We start from the raw sequence: 24,443 nt of genomic DNA, 5'->3' as shown, positions 1-24,443 counted from the left end.
TAAAAAGATAAATACATTTGTAAATGTTGAGGTGCTAATTGCAGTAAGGAAAAGTGGAGCAGGATAAGTGGGAGAGGGTGATGAGAGAGGTTCTGGGCCACTTAGATGGAGGTGGCAGAAGCCCTCTCTGGCAGGGAGGTGTGAAAGCAGAGAAGGAAGGACAGGAGCCTCGTGACTCTCCAGGAAAAAGTGATCAGGCAGGGAGGACCACCGGGCAAAGGCACAGAGTCAGGAGTGCGCTGGGGGTTATAGGGCAGCAAAGGCCAGTGTGGTTGGACTGCAGCGGGGAGAGGACAGCCTTGGGGGATGTCTCCCTCAGCTGTTAACACCAGGAAGGACTGTGCTTTTCCACAGCGACTCAAACAGCAGAACTTCTGACACCATTATGTTTTCCTCTTTCATTTGGGCACTTGGAAGCCAGAGAGATAAGCGTGGCCCAAGTGGTGTAACTGCACATGCCCAGTGGGATAAATTTCTGCAAAACACGTGTACACACCCACACACATCTCTCCCTGGCCTCTTCCTTCCTCATTGAGCCCCATTTTACCTCCAGCCTGGTTTATGTATCTTTTCTACAGCTTATACTGTCTTGTGGAATTTTAAAAGACAAATTATTTTTGAAACAAAGTGGACTATGCTTTAATTAAAAAAAAATTATCTGCGTCTTTGCTGAGCAGCATCTCCTACCAGTAACTCAGTCTGGGCTGGGCACAGTGCCTGGTACATAGGAGGTTCTTAAAGAATGTGTAGGGAGCTGCACGGAGCCCCCTCCCCCGCTTTCTGTGGGATGAAACTCACTAGCCTTCAGAGCCCGCATCCATCACTCATCCCCGCGAGATGCCTTTGTTGCTCACAGAAGGCACAACTTCTCAGGTACATATGTACACTGTGATGTCATAGGATAAGAGCATCAACTGTTTGCCCTGGGGTCTGTTTAATTATTTTTAAAAATTAATTTTGATTATTACAGCTGATTACACCTCGGTGAGCAATGTAATTGATATTTTCTAATGTATCCCAAGGAACATTTTGTATAACACGCTTTTTGTTGTTGAAGGTTAAAGACTCTGTTATTGGTTTTTCCCTAAATATGCCCACATCATTAGTCCCTCCAGTGAGAAGGTCGCCATCTGGAAAAAGCAGCATGGAGGCATTATTCAGGCACAAGTGCATGAAATTGGTGTTTCTGCATCTTCTGTCTCTCTTCTGGAAAGAAGGGGCTTGTAATTAAAGGAGTTGGTTTTAGAGGAAACATTATTCATTTGGTGTTATTCCTTATCATGTCAGTGGCTGACAGCTCTGTAGCACTGATAAATTGTTCCCTGGAGTGAGACACACGATGTACGATTCCTCGTGCCTTTTACCTATCTTCATTTTCAGTAGAAAATGTTTCCTTCTTGGCAGGTGAGCTGAACTTTGAGGCAAGGCTGATATATAGATGTTATTTCTTCCTTTTCTCCCCCTGACTCCCATCACAGTCCCTTCTGGCATCAAAGCGTGAAGTCATCGTCTCTACCAGGGTAAAGGCTGTGGCTGTCAGCCTGTGGGACGGAGGTTGGGACCTTGGGCTCCCTTGAGGTTACCAGAGGACAACTCAGGGTGTCCAGGAAGCCACTTCATCATGCCCCCTTCAGCTTGGAGGGATCCAGGGCACACACTCTTGCCAGCCGTCCCTCTTCACAGCAGTAGCAGCGGCTTTGCTCTTCTGCTCAGCTTCAAACTTTCTGTTTAAAAACAAGTTGAAAAAACATCAGCAACCAGTGTTTGTTTCCTAGTTTTAGCAGACACACCTTGGCAACGTGTGATGTTAACGTTATGGGGAACCAGGTGAGGGCTGACAGGATCAGGAGTTCTGTGTACTATCTTTATTATTTTTCTGTGGATCCAAAATTATTCCAGAACATAAAGTGTGTCATCCTCTGTTTTTTTTTAAACAGCAGCAAACAGAAAATGGGCACATGGGACACAGGAGCTAGAGGTCCGGTGGGAAGGGGTTGTGAGACCTGTGGGCAGGGGGATGGGCAAAGCGGCTGCAGGTGGCAGGATGGGCATGGAGGCAGGTGAGGACGGCACTGGGGCCCATAGGTTGGGGGTTAAGCAGGGGAATGGCACATTTCTGTTTGTACAGGTTAGATTGGAGTTTAGGACTCTTGGGGGAGTGGACAAGCTGGGGGCTGTAGCATCATTCAGGTGGGAGATAATGGAGGCAAGGCAGTGGTTGGAGCAGTGGAAACCAAAGAATACACAAGAGAAATTGTTTAATCAAGGCTGGTGTGAACAAAAAAAAAAGAGGGCCACCAAAGACAGAGGCCCTAGCTCCGGGGCTCTTAAATCAGGCCACGAGAAGAGAGTGTGCCCAGGTTTAGGAGGTGTGGGAGGTGTGTGATTCAGATGGTTCTGTGGGGCTCTGCAGAGAATGGGGACCAGAGGGTGGATGCTGAGAGTACAGGGCCACCTCTACCCTGTAAGGAGGTGGGACCCCCTCTGGGGCGGGGGGCACACAGCCACCTGACCCAGGTCTTGTTCTGCAAAGTATGAGCTAGGTTTCACCCCACCTTCCTTCTGTGTGGACAGCTGTTCATGCAGGGGCCATGTGTGCCTCACCTGAGCAAACTTAGCGGGTTTAGAGAGGCGCAAGAGCCGGTGGAGCAGGGCCGGGTTCTGTGTCTGCCACGTTTCCATGGCCTTTGGAGATAACTGAGCAGGCTTCCAGTTGCTGTCTTCAAAGCCATATATTAGAATGTTGACATGGCCCACGTAGGGAAGCCAGGGCCAGGTGAGAATTAACAGAAGGGGATGAGAAGGCACCCAAAGCCAGAGGGTCGCACACTGCAGTTGCTAAAATACCAAAGACAGGTTTCTGCAAGAATTTTATGTCTGCCCTGGCAAGAATACGAAAGCACTAAACATTTCCTCCAAGGCCCCATGAGGTCCTCTAAGGGCTGCCCTGTGGGCGAGGCCTCCACCCACCCAGACGCACAAGAGCCTCCTGCAAAACCAGCAGTGCCCAGGCCCACTATCACTCACCCGCAGCCACGGAGCAGCACTGCCCCCGGTGGAGGATGAGATGCTGGCTGAGACCAGCCATGGGGTGACGGCTATACTAAAAGCAGCCTTGGCTCAGGTCCCTGGCGAGGAAAAGGACATTTTGGACCATCTACTCTGAGAACTTCACCCATTATCCCTTTGAAAAATCATTGTGGAAATTTTCAAACAGATATAGAAGTAGGGAAAATAAAAAATGAATCCCCATGTATCTATCCATCACTTCCACAAATTTCAGTTCTTGGCCAATCTTGTCTCTTCTCTATCCCTACCCGCTTTCTCCCTCTGCACAGAATAATTATGAAGCAGCATCCCAGACATCATATCATTTCATGTGTAAATGTTCCTGTATACTTATTTTCTCTTTAAAGAAGTCATGGAACCCAAATAGAAATTGCAGGGGAAGCAAGCATGCAGCATTGGAAGGCTTGAGCAGTCACTGTGGGAGTGATCACGCTGCTCTTGGTCTTGCTTTGCGGCGTGTTTGCATCGGTCTCCTGCTGCCGAGAGAGTTCGGTCTTGCTGAGGCTGAAGGTGCAGTGAGTCCCCGAGAATCCCACTCCCCTGTTTCAGGAAGGAGGTTGAGGTCTGATGGGACACAATGCTTTCCAGTGTAGTGTTTTGGCACCTCTGTGTCCAGGGGTGAACAGCCCTTGAGGTGGAAGCCTCAGATTTCACTCACCTGGGCAAAAGGCTCATGAGTCAGGAGCACCCCAGGGCTAAGAAGAGTTTTTTGAAAATAGAAAAGAATGGGTTTTGAAATGAAGGGGAAGTAAGTGCTGGAGTTGAGGGGACCAGCCAAGGAAGTCAAAAAGCAACTGTGAAAACGGAAGTTAGAATTCCCAGAGATGTTCTACTGTGAAAGAGTTATAATCAAAAATCTTTAAGAAAGTGTAGGAAATTTTAAAAATCTGAAATTTAGAAGGTCATCACGGGGACTATTTTTACTTAAACTTGTTGTAAATTCAACATGATGTTGGGCAAGGAAAAAAAAAGACTTTCCCAGGAGATGAATGTGCCTTTAAGAGAGATGTTTGGAAGCAGGTAGCCAGGGGAAAATGAAAATGCACGAGAACTTCTAAAATTGAAGAGGTGAGAGGACCCAGAGATTGGTGAGGTCTTGATAATACGTCCTCACTGTAGGGCAGGAGGGCAGAAAGACAGCTTGTGTCAGCAAATCAAGGGAGGAGTGGGGCTGGAGGGACAAACCATTGGAAACCGTGGAGAAGAGAGGAGTGATTCAGAAAACCTGCAAACACGGACTTTATGAGAAATCGCAATGCTGAGTTGTTGGAAAACCCAGTAGTGCTCTGTGCGGGTAAACATCTTGTGAGCCAGTAATTAAATGGGACTCTCTGTTAGAGGAATAAAACCATTCAGAAACGAATGAGAGTATAATTTTCAAAAAAGACTTTGTAACGTATAAATCCCACTACTGACGTGAGCATTGTTACTGAGATCTTCTACTAAATGGAATCTTGGTTTTCTTAATTGTGGTGGGCGAGGCTGCCAATGACACTTTCTCTTCATGCTTTCCCCGAGATTACTGACCCTAAAAATAATGCCACTCTCCCCAGCCTGGCCTTAGAGCTCTTCATGGTGTGTCTGGACTAGGATTACTTCCAGAAGGGACTTCCATTACGCTCTGGTTGTGGTAGTATTCGAATGCAAGAAAGAGAAAAACGGTGAAGTCCAGTATCTTATTTCTTAAACCTCTGAAGTTTCCTTCTTCACTTCAGCTGAAAGTAAAGTCTGTATATTATGTGTCATAGCCCTTGGTCATGCAGGCAGCTGTGTTCCAACACCATATGCAGAATGGAGCCCCTTAGGTTTTCTTCCAGTGCTCTGGGCACTCAACCAGGACACTCCCTCTCATTATCTCTCTTCTTTACACACACACCCACACATCCCATTCTTAAAACAATTTATATTAGAGCCCAAAGGAAGGACATGGTTTGAACCAGAAACTCCATACCACAACTGACTATGGACTGGAGGTCCCTACAGCAGGGGATTTGAAACAGCAACCCCGTCACCAACACAATATTAGTATCCAGAATGAGGGGGAAGGACAGTATCGGGCTGATGGAAACAGTGGCTTTTCTTTTTCCATTTTAAGAGTCTTAAACGTTACTAGGCTATCACAAGTCCTTGTTACAGGAGTTTGAAAAATAGAAGTAAATGAACAAAGCAAACACTGATACCTTTAATGATGTTTCTTTACCAAGTGCATCATTAGTGAGACAGCTTTATCTTCATAATAGAAGGATAATTAACATCACTAATTGTCTAATTAAGTTCATTAAGCATCCACCAACAGCGCACTGTGAAGCTGACATTATGTTCTACTGTCAACAAATGCTTTTGATTTCTTAGGAAGTAATTAAAATGTAAATTAGCATGCGATTATATGCACAGGGGAAGTTTTGAATCAAATATTCATTTCAGAACTGCTTAGAGCAAGATAGTTTTTTTTTTTTTCTTCAGTAAAGCAGACATTTTGCTATTAATGGTATATATTAAAGTTGTCACTTGTTGTTCAGTGTTTGAATCATTGCGAGGTTATGGTGCCGTATGACAGAGCTTTCAGTTGATACATTTGCCATTGTGCTTTGTGCTTATTTGATCATTTTATTTAGCATGTGTGTTTGTGTCCTTTGTGTTTAACAATATCACAACCAATTTTTTTTTCTGAAAACTCTGTAACTTAAATTCTCTAGCTGAGCTTGCCCTTTAAAGGCATTTGAGGTCAAACCTTTCAGTGTATTCTTTCCATCAGGTTAGGCCCAGGGAGTATCATCAGTGACTCGCTCAGAGCAGGTGTCCCTACACACACAGGAAAGATGGAAGCTGCCCAGATCAGACTTGTGGTCCAGCCGTCCTTGGTTGCAAATTCACATGTTTCTGCTGTCTTAGGGCAGCCCCCTGGTTTCTGATGAATGATTGTAACTGGAATGGGCGTGTTGTAGTTCTAGATACGGTAACTTCATCGGGTTAGAACCCTTCCTGAAACATCACAGTCTCTAGACATTTTCTGGAAAAGAGGCTCCCAAGACAGAAGCCACCATGCCCAAAGCCCCAAAGCTTTCCTTCTTCAAACAATCCTAATGGAACCCTGGAATGCCCATCCTTTACTAAAGCTTACAGTTCACTGCAGGGTCTCAATGCTTGTGATGCCACCTCTGCCATCTTCTCCCTTGAAGACGCTGGGCCATTTGAGCATCTAGCTGATGTCAGCTGTTCAGTGAGGAGGAAAAAGTTCTGCTCGTGATATTGAACCTCTTCAGTCACTTCTTGGATGATATTTTTCAGGGATGGATTTAGCTGGTGCCGGATCCAGGCACCTAAGTTATGTGGGGACAAGATTTCAGATAAATGCAGAGAGATACAGTGGCCTAAGAGAGACTGTCTCTTGTCCTCTTGAGAGGATCAATGTCAGGGCTTGGGCATGAGTAGAGTCTGCAGAACCACTAGCTACTCATCACTGTGGGTGCAGACATCCCTGTAGTCCAAGCAGAGGAGAGGCTTGTGTCCTGGGGTGGGTGGGGGCAGACATCATTGCACAACGACTGGTGGTGGATTGAGGCCAGCTGGACTGTGGTGAGCAGTGGCACCACTCCGAAAAACTCACCTGCACGGGACCAGGGCTCTGCATAGAGAAGCGCAGTTTAAGGTGGACCCTGACTTTTGTCCAAGCTCTGCTGGCAAGCTGTGAGCTCTGGTGTGGTCTGCATTGATCTGGGAGAAGGGCACCATCTGTCCAGAGGGGACTCCTTTTTCCAGTTCATGCAAAGGACGTGGCTAGGCTAGCAGAGACCCTGACCTGACCAGGGGATCCTTCTGCTAAAATTGCATAACAGCGACCCTCTCGTAATGTGCAGCAAGCACCTACCTCAAGTAGCACATAGAATTTCTCTACCAGAATTTTCGTCTCAACTGTTCACTCTTTTTTAAAAAAGTTTCTATTGGAGTATAGTTGATTTACAATGTTGTGTTAGTTTCAGGTGTACAGCAGAGTGATTCAGTTATACATATACATATATCCACTCTTTTTAGATTCTGTTCTCATATAGATCATTGTAGAGTATTGAGTAGAGTTCCCGGTTCTCTACAGTAGGTCCTGTTGATTATTTATTTTATGTATAGTAGTGTGTATATGTCAATCCCAATCTCACAGTTTATCCCTCCCCCCCTTTCTCCCTTGGTAACTATAAGTTTGTTTTCTACATCTGTGACTCTATTTCTGTTTTGTAAATAGGTTCATTTGTACCATTTTTTTTAGATTCCACATATAAGCGATATCATATGATATTTGTCTTTCTCTGTCTGACTTCCTTCACTCAGTATGACAATCTCTATATGTTGCTGCAGATGGCATTACTTCATTCTTTTTTATGGCTAAGTAATATTCCATTTTATATATGTCAACTGTTTACTCTTAAAAACTAACGTGGTCTACACTATCATGACTTATTAAGGATGCAAAGTCTACACAATAAACGCATGTTTAATACTGACAGTAACTCAGTTCATCCCATGGCTGGCTCATGGCCCTGCCTCCTGCTGGTCGCCGTAACTGACACTAAGGGATGGCTCCATCACAGTGCTCCACAAAAGCACAGGTGCCGCTCGGCCACCTTGGAGCAGCCCAAAGCCACCTCTCTGAGTGCACTTTTGGCCATTCAGCCTCACAAGAAGTAGGGTTAAAGTTGTTTTGTTTTTGGAAGCAAGATGATAGCTTGAAACCTCTCCAGGAGAGCAGGCACTGGGGTTGTGGAAGTTCCACAAGTCAGTGGAATATTCTCAACATAAGGTCACGACTACTGCCCATTGAAAGGCACATTGAATCTAAATCATCTTTTGAAAAGTTGTTAGGGCTGAATGTTCAGTTTCTTCTCCAAAGACAGAAACATCCAGTCTGAAAAGGTTAGAAAAGTTAAACTAGATCTTTTCACCTCCTTCTGCTAGTTATTTACTGATTTTCTTTCCTTTCTCTTCTATAGTATTTTATTTTATTACAAAATCAGGCTGTGTTTATATACCATATATGATGGCTGTCACTGAGGAATATTTCAAAGTAACTCCAGGTCCAAGTCTTCAGCTCAACCCACAGTGTTTTGAGGTACATAAATACTTCATCATGTGCAATTCAACAACATATGAATTCATTGAAGATATAGCAGTCCTAAGAATATAGAGACGAGTAGCACATGACCTTATATTTAAAGAATCCTTGTAGTCTGGTTATTTATCTCCCTGGCTAGATTATATTGTATCTAAGAAGAATTACAGTAGCTGGGTTTCTGAAAAAAAAAAAAAGTATATAGGTCAATATTTTGTAAATTAAAACCAATTTGAAATTAATTTAGGAACTTGGCAACTTAAAGAAATCCTGGGTTGAATCCTTTTGAAAACTGAATACAGTCCTTTACTTTGAAAGCCTATTATATCCAGGTATCTATTTTGAGGTTCAGGTTTTTATAGATTAGATTTCCTAATGTGAGGTATACCCGCATTCCAAAAACTAATGTCGTGGTTGGGTACGGTATCATCTTTCCAGGAAAGGCTTTCAGTTTTTAAAAATTGTGACTTACGGCTAGGGAAAACACATTTTTTGATTGTTTATTTCTCTAAATTTGAATATTTAAAACTTAAACGTATCCATCGATGCAAAAACGCTTTTTAGAGTTCACAAGACAGAAATGTCCCAAACTATATAAATGATAAAACGGCACATGGTCCTGGAGTGGAGAATCAGTCTGGGGCCCTCCCAAGGCACTGCTGCCATTCACAACCACTAGGTCCTCACTCCCAGATCGGCCGTGAGGCGCCTGCAGTGTAAGTTACAGTCGTGTTCTCGTCCTGGGACCCATCTATTATGAGAAACCATTTTGGTTAATTAAAAAAGTCTTTCAGGGCTTCCCTGGTGGCGCAGTGGTTGAGAGTCCGCCTGCCGATGCAGGGGACACGGGTTCATGCCCCAGTCCGGGAAGATCCCACATGCCGCGGAGCGGCTGGGCCCGTGAGCCATGGCCGCTGAGCCTGCGCGTCCGGAGCCTGTGCTCCGCAACGGGAGAGGCCACAACAGTGAGAGGCCCGCGTACAGCAAAAAAAACAAAAACAAAAACAAAAAAAAAAGGCTTTCAAAGTCTCAGAACAGGAAGTTCTGAAATTTTCTTCTCTCCACTGTTGTCAATGGGGGTTGGTGCAAACTTGGCTCTAGGCCTGGCACAGAAGGGAGGAGGGCCTGAACCTGGAGGAAGGAGTGAAGACAGCCAAAGAGAGTGTGGCAGTCCAGGCCTGGGGGCCTGGGAGGCCGCTCATGGGTCCTTGGGTGCTAGTGTATCTACTAGTACAATTAGGAGTGATAGAAGGAGTAGCTGAGCCTTGAGTGTCCGATCAATTCTTTTTTTTTTTTTTAAACATCTTTATTGGAGTTTAATTGCTTTACAATGGTGTGTTAGTTTCTGCTTTATAACAAAGTGAATCAGTTATACATATACATATGTCCCCATATCTCTTCCCTCTTGCATCTCCCTCCCTCCCACACTCCCTATCCTACCCCTCTAGGTGGTCATAAAGCACCAAGCTGAACTCCCTGTGCTATGCAGCTGCTTCCCACTAGCTATCTGTTTTACGTTTGGTAGTGTGTATATGTCCATGCCACTCTCTCACTTGGTCCCAGCTTACCCTTCCCCCTCTCCGTATCCTCAAGTCCATTCTCCAGTAGGTCTGCATCTTTATTCCCGTCTTGCCCCTAGGTTCTGCTGACCATTTTTTTTTTTGATTCCATATATATGTGTTAGCATATGGTATTTGTTTTTCTCTTTCTGACTTACTTCACTCTGTATGAAAGTCTCTAGGTCCATCCACCTCACTACAAATAACTCAGTTTCTTGTAAATAGTTCCTGACTCATGGACTTCTATGTCTGGGATCTGCTGTATGGGTTGGGGGACAGATGAGGCATCTGCTCTCAGTTTAGGGAAATAGACTGTAAGCAAAAGGGAATAGATGAGAAAATATTAGCTACTGTGACGTAATCTGAAGGCAATAGATGATATGCTGGAGACTGACTTGTGATTGCCATAGGTTGGAAGTGGTAATAAAGCTGAGAGGGAAGAGTAGCCATTGGGCACCTGGGGAATGAAAACTCCGGAAAAGGACTCAGCTAGGGCCAGGGATCAACGGTGGTAGGGAGTTCGTATATTTGAGAACAGAGGGATATCCTTATAATTGGAGCACAGAGATCAAACATGGAGTGGTCCAGGAGGAGAGCAGCAGGGGCCAGTTGTCAAGAGCCATTCCAGTTCTCTAGGGCAGGGGTCCCCAACCCCCAGGCCTGCGGGCTGCACGGCAGGAGGTGAGTGGTGGGCAGCTCCCCATCGTTCGCATTACGGCCTGAACCATCCCCCACCACCCCTGGTCCGTGGAAAAACTGTCTTCCACAAAACCGGTCCCTGGTGCCAAAAAGGTTGGGGACCACTGCCTAGGGCATCAGAAAATACATCTATGTCTGTGACTCCATCTGCATACGTATCTCGACCCCCACCCCCCTCTCATCTACTGAACACCCAGTTCTGCTCTGGACATTCCGTGCACGCGCATTGACTTCCTACCATATCCCAGGCCCTTGGCTTAAGGCCAGGGGATACTGACAGAAAAAGGCACAAGTCCCTGACCTGCGACCCCCACCTTCTAGGTAGGTGGAATAATTAAAATGTTAACAAGCTGAGCTTGAGCTGAGACTTGGAGGAGGAGGAGGAGGAGGAGGAGAAGGAGCAGGAAGGATGTGAAGGAAGATTGGTGGTGAGGGGGGGGCCCCTCCAGGTATAAAGGGACAGCCTTGTGGGTCAGCTGCTGCCTTGGTATTACTGGAGTATTATATCCAGTTTATGTTAATCCCATGTATTTATTTATAGTCTGACTCAATCCCAAGAGGATTTATGATATCCAGATGAGATGCATGCAATAAAATAAAGAAATGAGATCAAGAAAAATAAAATTAAAAGAAGAAAGTCAATTCCTGGGGAATTAAGATCATAAATATGCAGTCCATAAGGACTTACAGTCAAACATCTATACCACGCGTGAGCTTTCTGGCTGCCATTGTGGAGTGGTAGGTAAGATAGTTCATATATTTATTCCTCACCCATCAATTATGCTTCTGCCAGGGAGTAGGAGCGCTTGAGAGCAGGGACATAGGGAGAACAAAGCAGATGGTCCCTCCCAGCAGCTTACTCTGCCTCATCACCCCTTCAAGCCACCCCCATTGTGAGTTTTTAAAGATCAGATCTGATCATGTCATGTCCCTGATTAAAAACCATTATTTGTTCCTGCACTGTCCAGAAGAGGACTCAGACCCACGACCACAGTGCAGGGAGCCTGACTCTCACTGTTTTTCTAAGTTTCTCTCCTGTGACAATCTTGCACAGTGTTTGCTCCAAATGGGCCCGCTTCCATATTTTATCGTAATGTACCCTGTCTTCTCCCATCTCTACCCTTGGGCAAATGTGGTCCCATCTGCTTGGAAGAGCCTCCCCCTCCCATCAGACCAACTGCTTCTCCTGTACTTTAAAAACACTGTCCCTTCTGAAAGCCCTTTCCTGCCTGGCCATGGCGCCTGTGGCTACAGTTAACTATTTTTAATTCACAGTGGCCATATCTATGCGGGACAAGCCTAAGGGAGAGGGAAGGGCTGGTGTTGATTATGTTACCTGTGAGTCACATTCAGCCCAACAGTGGGCACCTACTGACAAGTCCCAGTGTGACTCCCAAGGGAGCCGAGGTGAGCAGGTGTGTGCAGCATCCCGGAGCACAGGGATGTGGTCACGGTTGCCCTCCGGAAAATCCCAGTGTGGACCCAGATAGCACCCAGTGACGTCTTGAGAGCTCAAGCCAAGGGTTCTGCTCTAGTTGTGGACAGCGACATGCTGCTCCTGGCCAAAGTGGCCTCGTCTCTCTCCTTACAGCCTAAGGAAGGAACCCTCCCCATAAGCTCCAGCCCCCATTTGTTATCTCTACTTGAAATGCCAGTTTCAGTGTCCAGGCTTTCTTAGTGCTAGACATCATTTGGAGTCAAGGAGGCTGAATTAGTTTACCAGCGTTGCCTTAGCAAAATACCACAGGCTAGGGGCTTCACCAACAGATATTTATTTTCTCACAGTTCTGGAGGCTGGAAATCTGAGATCAAGGTTTCTGCAGGACTGGTTTCTCTGTGGCTTGTAAATGGCCGTCTTCTCCACGAGAGCATCCCTAGGATCTTTTCCTCTTCCCAGGAGAACACTGACTAGATTCAACTAGTGCACACTCTAACAGCCTTGTTTAATTACCTTTTTAAAGGCCCTATCTCTAAAATACAGTCATACTCTGAGGTACTAGGAGCTGGGGCTTCAACATGTGAATTTGAGGGGAACACGAGTCAGTCAGTAACAGCAACCTCAAGTCTCAAAATGTGTTCAGGGGAAAATGTTTCCATGCGTTGCAGTCCTCCAAGGTAGAGCCTCACATTCATCTCTCATCCAGACCCCTTCTCGTAGGTAATTCCTAACCTTCTGCTCCTGCCCAAGGAGGTCTGTGTCTCCATGAGCCTCACCTCTAAGGAAGATGATAACGGAAACTTGAGGAGACGTGGCTGAGTTCAGGAAAGGTCAGTGTGGTGATGCTTCCCATCTGTCTGAGTCTCACAGAGGCTCTGATGCCCAAGAAGGAGAAAAAGAGGAGGGAAGCTGGCTTCTTTGAGGAGGCCTGGTACCTGCAGTTCCAAAGCTTTTGTCCTTTGCTACACGGGAGTGTCTTTTTTTAAAAGTAGTCAGTCTCATGACAATTGAATTTAATAAAAACAGCACAGTTCAAAAAAGACAAATTAGAAACCACTGTTCATCTTAGAAATTAATATGTGAGTGAATTTAACAAGAGATGAATTGCGCTGTGGTGATCTGGTCCCTCTTCACCCACTCCAAGCACCAGTTGTTTGTCATTATTGCTGGAAATATGATTATTACTCTGGTATTGCTTGACATTTATTAAGAATCCAGGGGCTATGTCTCCACCGTAGAGAAAAGTGCAATTATCTGGGCACTTGGAGAAAAGAGCATTTCCTGGCCTGAGTCGTCCAAATAGATATCTTCCAAAGACACCTTGACTGTGGCTTGATGCAGACCCAGGCCGTTCTGTCCCTTAGTTCCTGTTTACCTTCATAAGGAACTGCTAGCCTTTTACGGGTGCACGTGTAGGTATTATACAAGATTTACCAACAAACAGGGAAAGCATTTCATTGTTTTCTCATTAACTGCTTCTACCCTTTAACTAAAGCGAGGTCTCCAGTAAGAACTTATATTTGAAGGCAGATATATCAACCTTATGTAGAGAAGGCATAATAGAAAAATTGCATATGTGATCTGTTTATTGAATGTTTCACAACCAGGAAAACATTGAATTTCAGACGGGTTTAAACATGGCAGTGGAAGTGAAGGCCAGAACTGCCCAGCTCCTGACCTTTGTTCTTTGCAGACCCAGAAATCTTATCACCTGGCCCTATATCTGACCATCACCAGTGTTTTACTCTGGGCAGGAAGTGACCAGCTGCAGAGAATTTAGCTCAGAGGAGTGCCAAAATCTATGAGCTTCATTTCAGTCTCTCAAACTTTCGTCTATTGTTGTCTCCATTTGCCAGACACTTGGGAACAGGGATGGACGTTGTCCTTGAGGAGCTTATTCTAGGGGGGCTTCAGGCGGGGAACCCAGCCGCTGTAATGTGGAGCACTGCCTCTGCAGGCTTTGCACTCTGCCCTGGGGCCCTGAGGAGGCGTGCTGGGAAAGAGAATTCTTGATAATTACCAGTTACATGATCATGACAAAGGGCTCACACAGACATGGTTTCCTTGGTTGCTCACTGCCAGCCAACTACACGACACTGTTAATCCGATCCCTCATCCTCTCAGCCTGCACTGGTGGAGGAGAGGTGAGCAGTGTATTTATTTTATAATTTGGGCTATAATCCATTAAGCCTGTTATTTATCTTGTTGCTCAAATCGTTTGAGCTTTTTGCTCATAATATTTCATTGATCTCACACTTGCTTTCACTTAGCTCTGTTGATCTTTTCTCACAGATCACAAATACGAATCCAAATGAATTTTATGTATTTTAATGCAGTTTCACTATAACCCTTCCTGACATTTTTGGTGTGTGTATTATTCAGGAAAAGTTATGTTACAGTAACAAACACCCCCAAAACGAATTGCCCTAAAATAGCAAAGGTTTCTTTCTCACCTGTGCTACACATGCATTGTGAGTTGGTTGGGAGTCTTCTGTGCCTTAACCTCGCCCAGTGATACCAGCTCATGGAGTTGCCGTTGTCTAGAACTTTGAGCACTGCCATGGCAATTAAAAAAGAGCTTAGCAAACAGAGCATGAGCCCTTAAAGTTTCGGCGCACCTCTCCCTGGCCTCACCTATGGCTCAAAGGTGGCAGGAAGGGTGAATCATGCCATGTAGCTACAGGAGGAGAGAACTGGAAATATTTGGCAAACAGCACTAACGACCAAAGCCCTATATTTTTTTTCAGTTTTTCTTTTCCATGCAAAATCGATACACATTTAATTGTTGTTATTGTTAGCATATTTTTTTCTAACCTCCTTTAAAAAAAATCTCAGTACATCAAAAACCTGGTTCCATATCATCAAAACTTCTTTGACACCAGGACTGCCGTGAACAGTTGTGCAGGTTACGCACGAGGGCATCTGGCCAGCATGGCAAAAAGAAGCCGAAATCCAGCCTTTGTCCCACTATTCAAGTTATCCAAGCAGGTCCAGGATGGCATCTGCCCAAAGGGGACACAAAGGTGCTGTATGGGCTAGTGGTGGCCCTTTGTGAGCATAACTTGTGGTGACTGCATAATGCTCTACAGTAAGGATGAACCATCCCTCCACGTGTTGATATTTACATTGTTTCATTTTATGCTGCTATAAATAAGATGGTGGAAAATACTGTCCAGTGAATATTCGTGCATATATCTTATGATTTCCTTAGTGTAAGTGACTAGCAGTGAAAATTGTGAGAAGAAAGATTAAAATGCCATGCATGTGTCAGCACATGGTAGATACAGTGGCATTTCTTACTACTGAGTTTAGTTCCAGACCCGACACATGCCGTGCTTGGCTGGAGAGTCCAGGACCTACAACTGTAACGTTGGTACTAAGTTTCCAAGCAGGATCTGAGAGGCTGTGTTTAGATATGGGTCTTTCTCCTTTCTGGCTAGGCCATACAGCTGTAATTACAGGACTAACGATGCTTTAAACCAACAATGTAATGACTGTCATCAGTGACAGCAGGCGCTTCCTGTGGGAGAGCTTGGGCGGGAGGGTCACCAGCAGCTGGCCGGCCCCAGGGGTGCCCCTGGCAAAGCTGGGCACCATCAAGCTGAGGTCAGCTCACTTAAAGGTGACCCTCCAGGTAGGCTGTGCCTTGTTCCCCATTCCAAGATCTGATCTGTGTTCTGTAGCCAAACCCTTCCCTAAGGAGGCACTGGGACAGCAAGGCAGAGGCTCTTTAAACCAGATCTGCTTTCCCTCTCAAATCTCCAAACGGCCTTCTGAGGCCCTTGGTCCTACTTTAGAGGTTCTCAAACTCTTTAACACACAGGCAGTTGCTAAGCAAAGGCTATTTTGCTCCAATAAGCAATGCAGAGCTTTGCTCTGAATTTGTCTCCCATCGATGTGCCATATTCACTGCTGCCCAGGCAGATGGGCCTCTGCCCTTGAACCGCCCTCCTCCTGTCTCCACATCCAGAGTGTGACAACTTTTCAGGGCATGAAAGGTCTCAAAAGCAATTGCAAAGTAATGTTTGCTTAGCACTGTGGCAACACACAGGGTGGAAACCACGTGGGAGACACTCACGTGATGGCAGAATCCAAGAAGTCATCTTCCAGCACTGCCAACTCCCGTATTGTTGGAGTCACTCATCTCACTTGTCCTCAGCTTCCTCTTCCGTAAAATGAGGATGATAATAATACAGGTTTGTCAGGTGGCTAAATATTAAATGTGATAATGCATATGGAAACTCCTTTGTCAGCTGTAAAGTGCTATGTGCAAATTAGTTAACTGGATGTAATGTTGAGAGAACGGACTAAGGGATAACAAATATTTGGGCTATCAGCACTTTTATATAACTCATCAGGTTAGGTCCCTGGTCAGGTCCCTCTCCCATCCTCCTAATCCACTATTCCAAGCCTTCACCCCTGCTCAGCGCTCAGGGGAAGCAGAGCCATCTTCCCCTTTACTCTACCCTGGAACTGGAAGCCATCAAGTGTGAAGCACCTCACTCAGTAGTGTTCTGCTCACACACTCATCCACATCTGCACCCATCCTCAGGTCCTTCCATCCAGCTTCCAAGCATGAGCCCTTCCTCATGGCTCAGGTCAGCCTCTCCATGGGCTGCTGATTCCATCCTCTCTTCTCTCATCCCGTGGAACCTGTGCCACCTTCCTCTTCCCTTTGCTTTTCAACCTTCTCCCATCTGCTGCCAAGCTCCCCACAGCCTAGCAATACACTTGGGTTGTATCCTTCCTCTTATATTGCATGGCCCTACTCCCACCTCTTTTTTTCTCTTCTTCAGATTCAGGTTTCTTGAATGAGTTGGCAGTATTCATCGTCTCCATTTCCTTATCTCCAAATTTCTGGTTGACTCGCTGCTGTCTAATCATTCCTCTGAAATAACTTGTAGAAATTACCAAAGACCAATTTCTGTAGACAAATCCAAGACATTTTCAAGCTTCATCGTACAGGACTTCTCTGATGCAACCACTGTGGTTAAACAGCTCTGGGTCTCCATGACATTCTCTTTCTGATTTTCCTTAAACTTTTCTAACCTTTCTTCTCCTATCCTAAACTTTGCTAGTGTTCTCCGGTTTCCGACCTTGGCTCATCAGGCTCCTCTCTGCACGTATTCTCCATGAGACATCTTATCATCTCTCACTGTTTATTTATCATTTGATTGCTGGTGGCTCACAGATCTATATAGAACTTGGAACTCTCACTTGAGCTTTCTTCTAGGGATGTCCAGCTGTACCACTGATGCTTCAAATTCAACATGTCCTCATATCGCTTAAACTTGCTCTTTCTCTTGTTCTTGTGATATCTATTAATTTTTCTTAGTTTATCTAATTTAATTTGTTCCATTAGGCAAACTAGAAGTTTTAGAGTAATTCTTACCCTCTCATACAGTCACCAGTTTATCCCAATTTTATTTTCCATGTTGTTCTTGAATTTGACTCCTCTACTTCACCCATTCCACCCTGTGAGCCCTCACTTGCGCTGTCATGATAGTGTCCTAAGGGAACTCCCTACTTTTAGTCTTGTCTTCATTAAATCCATCCTTCAAATTGCTACCAGAGCAAGTTAGCAAAAATGCTAATGGGACCACATCAGGCTTCTATTTAAAACCTCTCATTTGAGATTCAGCTAAAGCAGCATCTCAACCAGGGAGCCTTCACTGAACACCATGGTGTCCTCTTCTTTGTGCTGACTGTGACCTGTGTCACCATGTCCCAAACATAGCTCTGTCTCAACATTGGCCATGTCGACACATAATTATATGCTCTTCCACTGCACTCCACAAAAGCAGATATGGGGCTCGTCTTTGTACTGCAGGGCCTGGAAAATGGTAGGTGGACAATGGCTATTGGTTGAACTTAACAACAGAGAGAAAATTTGAGGGTAGACATGGAATATCTGAGCAAGGGTGTAAACAACACTGGGCTGCAGCTATTGTCGTTAGGGTATTTATTTGAAGAGTAAATATGATATATAACTGAAATCATATAGCATTTTCTATAACTGTTAATTCAGAAGAGACCATCTAGGTCAAATTTTTCAACTGATCTTACCCATGACTTACACCCAGATAGTCTCTGGGTGACCCTTTTATGAAGTTTCATTTTACTGTCTCATCTTATCTCTATAATATCTCTTTGGACTAGACCGAGGAGGTACTGTTACCTTCATTTTATAGATGATAAATCAAATTGGAAATATTAAGTTATTTGCCCATGGAATGTGGCTGGTAAGGGCCAGGAACCAAGCTGTCTGGACTTTGATTCTACGTGAAACACTCTGATTTAGCAGCGCTCAGAACAGCATGAAAGTTTGAATATCTTTTCATATATCTTGCCGGAGTGTCCCTGCCTGAAACTCCCCCACTTTAACCCCCTGGGATGATCCACACCAGGCCTGTTCTTCAGTGAGATAGCACATTCGTTGTTTGACAGGGGCTGCTTTGTGTCCAGGTTCCCTCACGAGTTCTTTTCTCCTGCCGCACATCTCCAAAGCATCATATCAGAAAAAAGACTGGGCTTTGGCCTTAGATGTAAAATTAGATGTAAAATTAGTCAAATTTGTCAGCATTTTATGTCACTTGCACTGCTCATAATGAATGTTACTTGTATAAACGTGTAACAGCAATATTAAGGAAATTTTGTAAACAAAAAAAAGAAGAAGAAAGAAAGAAATCACCCTATTCCCACTACTCCAAAACAGTAACTGGGGTTTTAAAAATTATATTGTTTCCATAGTTTTGAGTCTTTGCTGGTAAATACTCTTTTATTTTATTGAAGTATTAGCACACATAGAATAAAAGTGTTCCAGTCATAAATATACAAATTTAAGAATTTTAATGGCGTGAACATGTGACCACTACCCAGATTAAAAAATACAACATTCACGGCTCCCCAGAAGCACCCCCCACTCCATGCCCGATTCTAGTCTCTAGCACCCCCAAAGTAGCCAGTTTCCTGGCAGCTAATATCATACATCAGTTTTCCACTTTTTACTTTTATGTGTGTGAAATAACATATCATATGCTCTTCTTTCTGGCTTATTTCATTCCAAACTGTGTGAAATTTATCCATGTCTTTTCATGAAGTAGGAGTTCATTCACTTTCATAGCAGTTGACCAACATTTTCATAGAGTTCTCAGACTTTTTGGTCTCAAGACCTGTTTACCCTCTTAAAAATTATTGAGACTTCAAAGAGCTGTTGTTTATATCGATTGTATCTATTGATATTTATCATGTTAGAAATTAAAACAGAATTTTAAAAATAAGGCCTTTATTAATTCATTTTAAGATAGCAGTAATAAATCCATTATATATAACCATAAATAGCATTTTTAATAAATAGATTTTTCAAAACAAAAAATTTTGAAAAGAGTAGTACGGTTTTATATTTTGCAAATTCTTTAATATCTATCTGGCTTAGAAGACAGCTGGATTCTCATATCTGCTTCTTTATTCAATCAGTTGTAATACTTTTAAATTTATTTTTTGGTTGAAATACATGAAGAAAATCTGGTCTTTCACAGATATGTAGTTAGAAAAGAAAGGAGTATTTTAATAGAATTTTCAGAAAATTATAGATATTCTTCTTTGATACTACACCAAAATTCAACAAGTAATAGTTTCTGAAAGGTTACTTGAAACTTTTATCAGTGAAATTTTTGTACTCTGTTACAGTAAAATGTATTGATTATCTTGTACTTTGAATGGATATTGTAACCCATACATGATTTGTAACATGCATTGGAGCATGAAAGTAACATACAATGAGAATATTGGTTCCCTGAGTTACGAGATCTCCCAAATGTTGACATGTTTCATTATGCAATATGGAAAAATCATATTCATGTACCACCAATTTTATCAGAAAAATATTTATCTACTGAGAAACTGTCAGGCTCACAGAGGCAGGTACAAGCTTTTCAACATTCTGATATTCGAAATTTGAAAGCCCAAATTTCATCATAGGCAGAAAATACTGTTAGTGGTTTTATTTGATATGACAGGTTCACTTTGTTCATTTTCAAGAAAAGATCTGCCACATATCCAAGTCTTCATAACTAGTTTTGTCTGTCAGTCATTCTTTCAAATTAAAGTGATCAAAAGCAACTAGTTCAGCTCACAACTCTAACAATTACATGAGTGCTTTTCCTTGAAATGACCGTCATGGTTTTTGGTGCTCAGAAGTGCTTTACGCAGATTTCCCATTTATCACACAGACTATTAAAAACGACTGTATTCAAAGATTGAGATTTCATAAAATTAATCATTTGTACTGTTTCATCAATGACATTCTTTTTTTTTTTCAAAGTTTTACTTCTATGTAGCAGGACCCTTTTACTTTTCCATTTTATTTATTTTTAAAATAAATTTATTTTATTTATTTATTTTTGGCTGCGTTGCATCTTCATTGCTGCACGCGTACTCTCTCTAGTTGCAGTGACCACAGGGGCTACTCTTCATTGTGGTGTACGGGCTTCTCATTGCAGTGGCCTCTCCTGTTGTGGAGCCCGGGCTGTAGGTGCACAGGCTTCAGTAGTTGCAGCACGCGGGTTCAGTAGCTGTTACTCGCGGGCTCTAGAGCACAGGCTCACCAGTTGTGGCACATGGGCTTACTTGCTCCACGGCATGTGGGAGCTTCCCAGACCAGGGATCGAACCCATGTTCCTTGCATTGGCAGGTGGATTCTCAACCACTGCACCACCAGGGGAGCCCCATCATTGACATTCTTAAGTGAAGATTTTTTTTCTCCTATGAGTTCCTAGTGGTGAGGACTACATATAATGATTATTTTGGAAATTGTAGATTCACATGCAATGGCAAGAAATAATACAGAGAGATCCCATGTACCCTTTATCCAGTTTCCCACAATGGTATCATCCTGCAAAACTGTAATACAGTATCACAACAAGGAACATTTCCATCACTACAAGAAGTTCTCATATTGCCCTTTTGGGATTGTCTTTTCTTACTCAGCATAATTCTGTTCAGATTCATCCAGGTTGTTGCATGTATCAACAGTTCATTCTTTTTTTTTTTTGTGCAGTACGCGGGCCTCTCACCACTGTGGCCTCTCCCGTTGCGGAGCACAGGCTCCAGACGCACAGGCTCACGGGCCCAGCCGCTCTGCGGCACGTGGGGTCTTCCCGGACCGGGGCACGAACCCACGTCCCCTGCATCAGCAGGCAGACTCCCAACCTCTGCACCACCAGGGAAGCCCAGTTCATTCTTTTTTATTGCTGAGCGGTACTCCATGGTATGGATGTTTCATAGTTTCTTTAATCATTCACCTATTGAAGGTCATCTGGGTTGTTCTTGTCTATTATGAATAAAGCTTCTATAAACATTCACATGCAGGTGGTTGTGTGAGTATAAGTTTTCATTTCACTGTGATAAATCCCAGAGGTTGCAACTGCTGGATACTATGGTAGTTGCCTAGATATAAAAAAAAATCTACTGACCTGTTTTCTGGAGTCGCTGTACCATACATTCCACCAGCAATGTGTAAGTGGTCAAGTTGCTCTGTATCATCACCAGCATTTGGTGTTGTCACCTCTTAATTTTACCCATTCAGATAGGTGTGTAGTGATTTCTCATTGTGGTTTCTATTTTCATTTTATTAATGGTTAATGGTGTAGAACATCGTGCTCATGTGCTTCATGTGATCTGCATGTCCTCTTTATGTCTATTCATGTCTTTTGTGCATATTCTAATGGGATTTTTTTTTTTTGCTCTTGAGTTTTAAGAGTTCTTCATACTAGTCCTTTGATTGATGTGACTTGCAAATACTTTCTCCTAGATTGTAGCTTCTTATTACATCATTTTTAAATTTTTTTTTTTTTTGCGGTATGCGGGCCTCTCACTGTTGTGGCCTCTCCCGTTGCGGAGCGCAGGCTCTGGACGCACAGGCTCAGCGGCCATGGCTCACGGGCCCAGCCGCTCCACAGCATGTGGGATCCTCCCGGACCGGGGCACGAACCCACGTCCCCTGCATCGGCAGGCGGACTCCCAACCACTGCGCCACCAGGGAAGCCCTATTACATCATTTTTATGTGGGTTTTTGTGGAACAAAAGTTTTTAATGCTGATGAGATCCAATTCATTTGTTTTCTTTTATGCTTTTGGTGTAAAATCTAAGAACTTCAGCGATTTGTTGAATGAGAGCGGTAAAAGCAGACATCTTTGCTTTGTTTACAGTCTTAGAGAGAAAGCATTTATTGTTTCACATTAAATATAATGTTAGCTGTGGGGTTTTGTAGATGATCTTTATTATGTTAAGGTAGTTCCCCTCTATTCCTGGTTTTCTGAGAGTTTTATTATGAATGAGTGTGGAATTTTGTCAGATGCTATTCTGCATCAATTGATACAATCATGTCATTTTCTTCTTTAACCTACTAACATGGTAGATTATCTCGATTGCTTTTTGGGTATTTACAAGCTTTGTGTTCCTGGAATAAACCCACTTGGTCATTGTATGTCATTCTTTTTATGCATTGCTAGGTTCTATTTGCTAATATTTTGTTAAGAATTTTTGTATCTCTATTACAACAGCCAGGACATGGAAGCAACCTAAGTGTCCATTGACAGATGAATGGATAAAGAAGATGTGGCACATATATACAATGGAATATTACTCAGCCATAAAAAAATGAAATTGAGTTATTTGTAGTGAGGTGGATGGACCTAGAGAGTGTCATACAGAGTGAAGTAAGTCAGAAAGAGAAAAACAAATACCGTATGCTAATACATATTTATAGAATCTTAAAAAAAAAAAAGCAAAACACATACTCATTCTGAAGAACCTAGGGGCAACACAGGAGTAAAGACGCAGACGTAGAGAATGGACTTGAGGACACGGGGAGAGAGAAGGGTAAGCTGGGATGAAGTGAGAGAGTGGCATGGACATATATACACTACCAAATGTAAAATAGATAGCTAGTGGGAAGCAGCCGCATAGCATAGGGAGATCAACTCGGTGCTTTGTGACCACCTAGAGGGGTGGGATAGTGAGGGTGGGAGGGAGACGCAAGAGGGAGGGGATATCGGGATATGTGTATATGTATAGCTGATTCACTTTGTTATACAGCAGAAACTAACACAACAGTGTAAAGCAATTATACTCCAATAAAGATGTTAAAAAAAAAAAAGAAAAAAAAAGAATTTTTGCATCTCTATTCATGAAAGATAGGTTTATTTTCCTGTACTCTGTTTGTCTGGTTGTGGTGTAAAAGTATAAGCGTATTGCTAGCTTCATAAAACAAATTGGGAAGTGTACCAATTTTTTCTATTTTCTGGAAGATATTTTGTAAAATTTACATTAATTCTTGCTTAAATATTTTGTAAAATCCTCAAGCAAAATCATATGGACCTGGAAATTTATTTGGGGGGAGTATTTAAATTATGAATTCAATTTCCTTAACTGTTATAGTCTGTTCCAATGATATATTTTATATTGGTTGACATACAGTAATTTATGTTTTTGCAAAGGATTTGTCCATTTAATCTGAGTTGTCACATTTATGTGTATGTAGTTATTTGTAATATTCCCTTGCTATCTTTTTGATGTCTGCAGGGTCTGTAGGAATAGCCTCTCTTTCATTCTTTATATTGGCAATATGTGTCTTCTTTTTATCTTTGTCAGTATTTCTACAGGTTTGTAAGTTTTATCGATCTTTTCAAAGAACCAGTTTTGTTTCAATGATTTTCTCCATGTTTTTCTGTTTTTAATTGCATTGATTTCTGCTCTTACCTTTATTATTTCCTTCCTTCTGCTTGCTTTGGGTTATTTTTCTCTTTTATTCTAGTTCCTTTAGTGGGATCTTAGATTGACTTAGAAATTGTACTCTTTTTTTTTTTTTTCAGATAGGCTCTATGATACAAAACATTTTAAAATTACATCATTTAAAAATATTTTAATTTAAAATCTTTTCATCTGTATTAGGGTAAAATTGTATATATTTAAGATGTACAACTTGATGTTTTGATGTACATATACATTGTGAAATAATCACCACAATCAAGGTAATTCACATAGTTACCTTTTATTTTCTGATGAGACCACTTAAGTTCTAACTTCTTAACAAATTTCGAATATGTAGTACAATATTGTTAACTAGAGTCACAATGCTGTACATGAGGTTTTCAGAACTCACTGTTTTGCATGACTGAAGCTCTGTATCCTGTAATCAACATATCCCCATTTCTGCCTCTCCCCAGCTCCTGGAAACCACCATTCTACTCTCTACTTCTATGAATTTGACTATTTTAGAGTCCATATATAAGTGAGATGCAATGTTCTGGCTTATTTCACTTAGCATAGTGTCCTTCAGGTTCATCTATGTTGTTGCAAACAGCACAATTTCCTTCTTTTTAAAGGCTGAATTTTATACATACATAAAACATATATATAATGAACTTTGTGATGATTTTTTTTCTTTTGTTCTGTTAATGTGATGTATCACCTTGATTGATTTGCATACATTGAACTATCCTTGCATCCCAGGGATAAATCCTACTTGATCACGGTATATGATTCTTGTAATGTGCTGTTGAATTCTGTTTGCCAGTAT

General features: G+C 42.8%; 1 protein-coding gene across 2 annotated transcripts in view; it reads left to right on the top strand.

The window, feature by feature from the left end:
• The window catches only part of WDFY4 (WDFY family member 4), a 278,092-nt gene that overhangs the window by 146,196 nt on the left and 107,453 nt on the right, over positions 1 to 24,443 (top strand). The gene's annotated exons all lie outside the window — the stretch shown is intronic.

The sequence above is a fragment of the Globicephala melas genome, chromosome 16, assembly GCF_963455315.2.
Source record: "Globicephala melas chromosome 16, mGloMel1.2, whole genome shotgun sequence".
NCBI classification, from domain to species: domain Eukaryota; kingdom Metazoa; phylum Chordata; class Mammalia; order Artiodactyla; family Delphinidae; genus Globicephala; species Globicephala melas.
This window is presented reverse-complemented; position numbering and strand designations above follow the sequence as displayed.